Source organism: Nyctereutes procyonoides, unplaced genomic scaffold (assembly GCF_905146905.1).
Source record: "Nyctereutes procyonoides isolate TBG_1078 unplaced genomic scaffold, NYPRO_anot_genome, whole genome shotgun sequence".
NCBI classification, from domain to species: Eukaryota; Metazoa; Chordata; class Mammalia; order Carnivora; family Canidae; genus Nyctereutes; species Nyctereutes procyonoides.
Genome location: NW_026575047.1, coordinates 60,823,063 through 60,831,826, shown reverse-complemented (window position 1 = coordinate 60,831,826; position 8,764 = coordinate 60,823,063). Strand labels below are relative to the sequence as shown.

At 39.7% G+C, this 8,764-nt stretch overlaps 1 pseudogene; it reads left to right on the top strand.

The window, feature by feature from the left end:
- Positions 1-5,917: 5,917 nt before the first annotated feature.
- LOC129510575 (olfactory receptor 6C3-like) lies at positions 5,918-7,072 on the top strand (annotated as a pseudogene).
- The last annotated feature ends 1,692 nt before the right edge of the window (positions 7,073-8,764 follow it).

The window sequence follows — 8,764 nt, the reverse complement described above, 5'->3', positions numbered from 1 at the left end:
TCACCATTCCCACTGGTGTGAGGTGGTATCTCATTGTGATTTTGATTTGTGTTTCTCTGATGGCCAGTGATGCAGAGCATTTTCTCATGTGCTTGTTGGCCAAGGCTAGGTCTTCCTCTGTGAAATTTCTGCTCATGTCTTTTGCCCATTTCATGATTGGATTGTTTGTTTCTTTGCTGTTGAGTTTCATAAGTACTTTATAGATCTTGGATAGTAGCCCTTTAACAGATGGGTGATTTGCAAATATCTTCTCCCATTCTGTAGGTTGTCTTTGAGTTTTATTGACTGTTTTTTTTTGTTTTTGTTTTTTGTTTTTGTTTTTGCTGTGCAGAAGCTTTTTGTCTTGATGAAATCCCAATAGTTCCTTTAGCTTTTGTTTCTCTTGCCTTCATGGATGTATCTTGCAGGAAGTTGCTGTGGCCAAGTTCAAAAACGGTGTTGCCTGTGTTCTTCTCTAGGATTTTGAAGGAATCTTGTCTCACATTTAGATCTTTAGTCAATTTTGAGTTTGTCTTTGTGTATGGTGTAATAGAATGGTCCAATTGCATTCTGCATATGGATTTCAATTTTCCCAGCACCATTTATTGAAGAGACTGTCTTTCTTCCAGTGGATAGTCTTTCCTCCTTTATCGAATATTAGTTGACCATAAAGTTAGAGGTCCACTTCTGGATTCTCTATTATGTTCCTTTCATCTATGTGTCTGTTTTTGTGCCAGTACCACACTGTCTTGATGACCACATCTTTGTAGTACAACCTGAAATCTGGCATTGTATTACCTCCAGCTATTGTTTTCTTTTTTAATATTCCCCTGGCCATTCAGGGTCTTTTCTGATTCCACACAAATCTTAAGATAATTTGTTCTAACTATCTGAAGAAAGTCCATGGTATTTTGATAGGGATTGCACTGAATGTGTAAATTGCCCTGGGTAGCATGGATATTTTCATAATATTAATTCTTCCAATCCATGAGCATGGAATATTTTTCCATCTCTTTCCTTCCATTTCTTTCAGAAGTGTTCTATAGTTTTTAGGGTATAGATCCTTTACCTCTTTGGTTAGGTTTATTCCTAGGTATCTTATGCTTTTTGGTCCAATTGTAAATGGGATTGACTCCTTCAGTTCTCTTTCTTCAATCTTATTGTTAGTGTTTAGAAATGTCACTGACTTCTGGGCATTGATTTTGTATTCTGCCAAACTGCCAAATTGCTGTATGAGTCTAGCAATCTTGGGGTGGAGTCTTTTAAGTTTTCTATGTACAGTATCATATCATCTGCGCAGAGGGAGACTTTAACTTCTTTGCCAATTTGAATGCCATTTATTTTTTTGTTGCCTGATTGCTGAAGCTGGGAATACTAGGACTATATTGAATGGCAGTGGTGAGAGTGGACATCCCTGTCTTGTTCCTGATCTTAGGGGTTAGGCTCCCAGTGTTTCCCCATTGAGAATATTTGCTTTGGGCTTTTCATAGATGGCTTTTAAGATGCTGAGGAATGTTCCCTGTATCCCTACACTCTGAAGAGTTTTGATCAGGAATGGATGCTGTATTTTGTCCAATGCTTTTTCTGCATCTATTGATAGGATCCAATCGTTCTTGTTTTTTCTCTTGCTGATATGATAAACCACATTGATTGCTTTATGTGTGTTGAACCAGCCTTCCATCCAGTGGATAAATCCCACTTGGTCATGGTGAATAATCTTCTTAATGTATTGTTGTATCCTATTGGCTAGTATATGGTTGAGAATTTTTGAATCCATGTTCATTAGGGATATTGGTCTATAAAACTCCTTTTGGTGGGGTCTTTGTCTGGTTTTGGTATTACGGTGATGCTGGCCTCATAGAATGAGTTTGTAATTATTCAATCTCTTTCTATCTTTCTGAAAACCTTTAGTAGAAGAGGTATGGTTTCTTCTTTAAACGTTTGATAGAATTCCCCAGGGAAGCCATCTGGCCCTGGACTTTTGTGTCTTGGGAGGTTTTTGATGACTGCCTCAATTTCCTCCCTGGTTATCAGCCTGTTCAGGTTTTCTGTTTCTTCCTGTTCCAGTTTTGGTAGTTTGTGGTTTTCCAGAAATGCGTCCATTTCTTCTAGATTGCCTAATTTACTGGTGTAAAGCTGCTCATTCTCAGTTTTTAAGATCTTTTGTATTTCCTTGGTGTTGGTGGTGATCTCTCCTTTCTCATTCATGATTAGATTTTACTAATTTGAGTCTTTTCTCTCTTCTTTTTTAATAAGGCTGACTAATGGTTTATCTATCTTATTAATTCTTCCAAAGAACCAACTCCTGGTGTTGTTGATTTGTTCTACAGTTCTTCTGGTCTCCATTTCAGTGAGTTCTGCTTGAGTCTGTATTAACGTCTCTTCTTCTGCTGGGTGTAGGATCTATCTGTTGTTTTTTCTCCAGCTCCTTGAGGGCAAAGGTTAGCTTTTGTATTTGAGTTCTTTCCAGTTTTTGGATGGCTGCTTGTATTGCGATATATTTCCCCCTCAGGACTGCTTTTGCTGTATCCCAAAGATTTAAATGGTTGTATCTTCATTCTCATTAGTTTCCATGAATCTTTTTCATTCTTCTCTAATGTCCTGGTTGACCCTTTCATCTTTTAGCAGGATGGTCCTTAACCTCCACATGTTTGAAATCCTTCCAAACTTCTTCTTGTGACTTAGTTCTAATTTCAAGGCCTTATGGTCTGAAAATATACAGGGATGATCCCAATCTTTTGGTAGCAGTTAAAACTTGATTTGTGACCCAGTATGTGGTCTATTCTGGCAAAAGTTCCATGTGCACTTGAGAAGAATGTGTATTCAGTTGCGTTTGGATGTAAAATTCTGTAAATATCTGTCAAATCCATCTGGTCCAGTATATCATTTAAAGCTCTTGTTTCTTTGGAGATGTTGTGCTTAGAAGATCTGTCGAGTGTAGAAAGTGCTACATTCAATTCACCAAGTATAAGTGTATTATTATCTAAGTATGTCTTAACTTTGGTTATTAATTGATTGATATACTTGGCAGCTCACACCTTAGAGGCATAAATATTCATGATTGTTAGGTCCTCTTGTTGCATAGATACTTTACGTATGATGTAGTGTCTCTCTTCATCTCTTACTACAGTCTTCGGGATAAACTTTAGTTTATCTGATATAAGGATGGCTACCGCTGCTTTCTTTTGAGGACAATTTGAATGGTATATGATTCTCTAACCTTTTATTTTCAGCCTGCAGGTGTTCTTAGGTGTAAAATGAGTCTCTTATAGACAGCAAATAGATGGGTCCTGCTTTTTTATCCAGTCTGAAACCCTGAGCCTTTTGATGGGGTCATTAATCCCATTCACGTTCAGAGTTACTATTGAAAGATGAATTTAGTGTCATCATGATACCTATTCAGTCCCTGCTTTGTGGATTGTTTTCTTGGAATTCATCTTTCTTTTACAGAGTCCCCCTTAATATTTCTTGGAGAGCCGGTTTGGTGGTCCCATATTCTTTCAGTTTTTGCCAGTCTTGGAAGATCTTTATCTCTCCTTCTATTCTGAAAGAGAGTCTTACTGAATAAAGTTCTTGGCTGCAGATTCTTCTCATTTAGGACCCTAGATAGATCCTCCCAGCCCATTCTGGCCTGCCAGTTCTTGTGGAGTGGTCTGCTGTTATCCTAATGCTTCCGCCTATAAAAGTTATAGATTTCTTGTCTGTTGCTTCTTTAAGGATCTTCTCTTAATCTTTGGAATTCGCACGCTTAACAATTAAATGTCCAGGTGTTGAACGGTTTTTATGATTTTAGGGGCGGGTCTCTCTATTTCCAGGATCTGAATGCCTGTTTCCCTTCCCAGGTTAGGAAAGTTTTCAGCTATGATTTGTTCAAATACATATTCTGGACCTCTGTCGCTTTCAGCGCCCTGGGAAACCCCAATTAAACGTAGGTTTTTCTTCCTCAGGCTGTCACTTATTTCTCTTAATCTATCTTCATCATCTTTTGTCTCTTTTTTCAGTTTCCCTCTTTGCTATCAACTCGTCTTCCATGTCACTCACTTGTTCTTCCACCTCGTTAACCCTTGTCGTTAGGATTTCAATTCAATTGATTTTTAATTTCTGCCTGATTAGATCTAAATTGTGCAGTCATGAAGTCTCTTGAGTCCTTTACGCTTTTTTCTAGAGTCACCAGTAGCTTTATAATAGTGCTTCTGAATTGGCTTTCTGACATTGAATTGTAATCCAGATTTTGTAACTCTGTGGGAGAGAGGACTTTTTCTGATTCTTTCTTTTGAGGTGAGGTTTTCCTTCTAGTCATTTTGTTCAGTGCAGAGTGACCAAAAACAAGTTGTATTGGGAAAAGGAGAAAAAGGGAGGAGAGAAAGAAGGAGAAAAAAGAGAAAAAGAAAAAAAAGGAAGAAAAAAAGAAAAAAAGAGAAGAAATAGAGAAAGAAAAAGGAAAAAAAGGTGGGGGAAGCAAACAGAAATCAAAAAGCAAAAAAAAAAAAAACAAATAAACAAACAAACAAACAAAACATGGGGTTGTATCTTCTGATTCTGTATACTTTGAGTCCCTTGACTTCCCTGGAACTTGTCCGTCTGGTTGGTCTTCTGGGGGAGGGGCCTGCTGTGCTGACTTTCAGGTGTTAGCACTTGGGGGGGCTGCTCTGCCCCCTGCCTGGTGCAGGGCTCAGTGGGTGTTGTTTACCCCATGAGGCCCCAGGAGGAACAATACCAGTGGTGGCGGCCAGCTCTGCAGCCCTGGAGTCAGCTCCTGCAGTAACTACAGAGCTCTCAGTCTGCAGGGCCTGGAGGCTCCGGGGCGGGGCGCTGATCTGCTCAGCTCGGGGCAGGAGCGTCCTTGCTGTCCTGGGCCCTCCAGGCCTCTGCCTGTCCCAGGGGTGGCCGGATCCTGGGCTGTGTCCCTGGCACCCTGTGCTCTGGGGCCTATGCTGTTGGATTCGTGCTCCCCACCAGGCAGCCCCCTCCGCGGAGCCTGTTCCTCTGCGGGAGCCGCCTCCGAGCTGCTTCCTGGGCCACGCACCCCCCTCCGTGTAGCCACCGCCCGAGCCCCTCCGAGCTGCTCCCGGGTCCCGCGGTGCACGCTGCAGTTCTTCAGGGAGCTCGGCGCGCACTCTCCGTCGGGCCGCGCGGGTGTCTGTTAGTGCCCCAGGGAGCCTGAGGGCATCCCCGCCCTCCTGGGGTCCTGCTCTAACTCCCTGCGAGTGCCTTTCTGCCCGGGGAGATTGGTAAAGCTCCTGCTTTTCCGGGACGGGGCTCTCCTGTCCTGGGGGCACTCGCCCCGGCCTTAGCCCGGCTGTCGGGGGTCCCTCGCCCTTGGATGCCTTTTGTTTCATTTCTTCCCCCACCCCATCTTCCTACCTTGATAGAAGCGCAAACTCTTCTCACTGTAGCATTCCCGCTGTTCTCTCTTTTTTATTTTGTTTATTTTTTATTTTTTTTTCTGTTCTCTCTTTAAATCTCAGGCCAAATTCATAGATTTTCAGGATAATTTGAAGGTTATCTAGGTAATTTGGTGGGGACAGGTGATTTGGGGACCCTACTCTTCCGCCATCTTGCCCCTCCTCCAAGGTGCGTATTTTTCATAATTTTTCTACAAAAATACAATGAAGTACATAAATTGGATAAAGCAAGAAATACTGATTTTACCATCTTTCAATGATGTGAGTAATTGCATGAAAATTTCTAAACATCAACTGCAATATTTCAGATAAGAGAACCAATAAATAAGACAGAACATGCAAATACGTATTATAATCAAATGCAAACAAGACAGACAAAAGAAATTAAGATGAGCATGGATTATAGAATATATTTGACAATTGTTATCAATGGTGGTGATATTGATAATCATGAATTATACATTCCATCTCCTCCCTTTAATACTCTTGCCACCTAAATATCTTTAAAAGAAGAAAAGGAGAGAGAGAAAGAAATGAACCACACAGTGATCACTGAGTTTGTCCTGCTAGGCCTTTCTGATGATCCTGACCTTCAGATTGTGATTTTCCTCTTCTTATTCATCACATACTTACTGTCACTGGAAACCTGACTATCATCAACCTAACCTTGGTGGACTCTCATCTACAGATGCCAATGTATTTCTTCCTCCGAAACTTCTCTTAGAAATCTTATTTACAACTGTATGTATTCCTAGATTTCTGGGGGCAATTATCACCAGGGATAAGACTATTTCCTATAACAACTCTGCAGTCCAGCTGTTTTTCTTTATTTTCATGGGGGTGACGGAATTTTACATTCTCACTGCCATGTCTTATGACCGCTATGTTGCCATCTGCAAGCCCCTTCATTACACCACCATCATGAACAGGAAGGTCTGCACCCTACTTGTGCTCTGTGCATGGCTCTGTGGGTTCCTGACCATTTTCCCACCCCTTATGCTTCTACTCCAGCTGAATTACTGTGCTTCCAATGCCATTGACCACTTTGCATGTGACTATTTTCCCCTTTTACAACTGTCTTGTTCAGATACGTGGCTCCTAGAGGTAATTGGTTTCTTATGTTTGTTTTTTAAATATTTTTATTTATTTATGATAGTCACACACAGAGAGACAGAGAGAGAGAGAGAGAGAGAGAGAGGCAGAGGCATAGACAGAGGGAGAAGCAGGCTCCATGCACTGGGAGCCCGATGTGGGATTCGATCCCGGGTCTCCAGGATCGCGCCCTGGGCCAAAGGCAGGCACCAAACAGCTGCGCCACCCAGGGATCCCAGGTAATTGGTTTCTACTTTGCTTTAGTTGCCTTGCTATTCACTTTGGCCTTGGTGATTTTATCTTATCTGTATATAATCAGAACTATTTTGAGAATCCCATCTTCCAGTCAGAGAAAAAAGGCTTTCTCCACATGTTCTTCTCATATGATTGTCATTTCCATCTCTTATGGGAGCTGTATATTTATGTATGCTAATCCCTCTGCAAAAGAAAGGGCATCATTGACCAAAGGAGTAGCTATTCTCAATACTTCTGTTGCCCCCATGCTGAACCCCTTCATTTACACTCTGAGAAACCAGCAAGTAAAACAAGCTTTCAAAGATATGGTCCATAAAGTAGTATTTTCTTCAAGTAAATGAAACATTTCTTCTGGCAAAAAAAAAAAGACACTCTAAAGAGTAACTAGGTAAAATCTTGACATTCCTAAATATCTAAGTTGGTATGCTTCTTCTTCTAGTCTCTTATATGCCACTTTATAATTATTTAATAGGTGCCCGCCCATTTCTTCTACTTCCATATCCGTGTTTCTCCAATACATGTTTATTGACATATTGTAAAGTATGGAAAGCTTTATTTCTCCTACAAAGTTTTATGGAAATGAAATGTATTTCAATAAGGCATACTGTATAGCACAATGTAAAAAATAGTGTTAATTTTGTTAATAAAAGTCTCTAAAGTCCCTTATAGTTTCAAAATTCATGTGTGATTTCTTGTGAATTTTCCAGATGTTTTTGGTGATCTCTTAACATTTAAAAAATCTATACTCCCTATATTATTGTATATTAAATTCAGTCCTTAGAAATCCTAAGTCATTGTGAATTACACTTTAAGTGCAGAGCATAATATATTTTGCGAAATTTAGTGCATATTATGAGGTAAATTCGATCATGATATTGAGTACTATTTATAGAATTTCTATTTCTCTCTCATTTTTGAAAAAATATTTAAAGATTTGAAATGTTAAAGATTTGAAATGTTAAAATGTAAATCTTGTTAAAGATTTGAAACAAATGCAATAAAACTAAAACACCTGTCACTTTTCTAATTTTTGAGCCCCTGTATGACAGTTATTTTGAGTAATTTGTCAGATGTATCTATATTTCTCTAAAGTCTGCTAATGAAGATTTTGTTTCTTTGGACCATTTTCCTCTACTTCTTCATATTCCTTGTATCTTTATGTTGATATGTATGCATTTGAAAAAAACAACCTTGTCTCACAGTCTTGTAAAACTGGATTTGTGCAGAGGAAGACCATCACCTCTGAGTCCAGCTTCAGTCCACAAAATTCTGGGGACCTCTTGAACCTTTTGCAAGAATATATCTTCTCACACTTCTGTGTGGATATTCTCAATTACAAGATTTTGCCTTCTTTTGGTTTCTCTGATGGAGTTTGTAATCTCTTGCTTGTTCTTTGTCTGTCTGTGTTAACTCATGTCCTTGAAGTAACAGCTCACCATCCAGAATTTTTTTTTCTCATCAGCCCACAGTCACCTAGAGTTTGTCAGTTGCCCTAAGTGAACAAACAAATGTGTTTCTCTTCCCTATTCCTTCTCAATCTTTCTTACTCTATGTAGATATGACTTTGTGAACTGTACTATTTTGCTTCTCTTTAAAGCATTTCTTTTCACATTTCCTTCAAACCTGGGATACTGACAACACATACACTTAATTTCTGTTTTGTCTAAAGAATTCTTTACTTCTTCTGGGTTTTTTTTTTTTTTTGGATTTTCAACCATCTGTTTATCTTTCCCTTCTGTTTTTGCATTCTGTCTACTTTCTTCACTAGAGCCCTTATCCTATTAATCATAATTGTTTCAAATGTCCAGTCTCATCATTTTCACACCTCTGCCATGTCTGTTTCTCTGCCTCTTCAAAAAGAGTGTTTTTTTTTTTCCCTTTTTTATGTCCATACAGTTTTCTTGACACCCACATGTGATGCTCTGGTAAAAAGAACCAGAGCAAGTAGACCTTTGGAAATGTGGTAGTCAGGCATGGGAGGAGGTGAAGCATTCTCTAGTCCTAAGGTCAGCGCTCAGTGTCTTAGTGAGCTT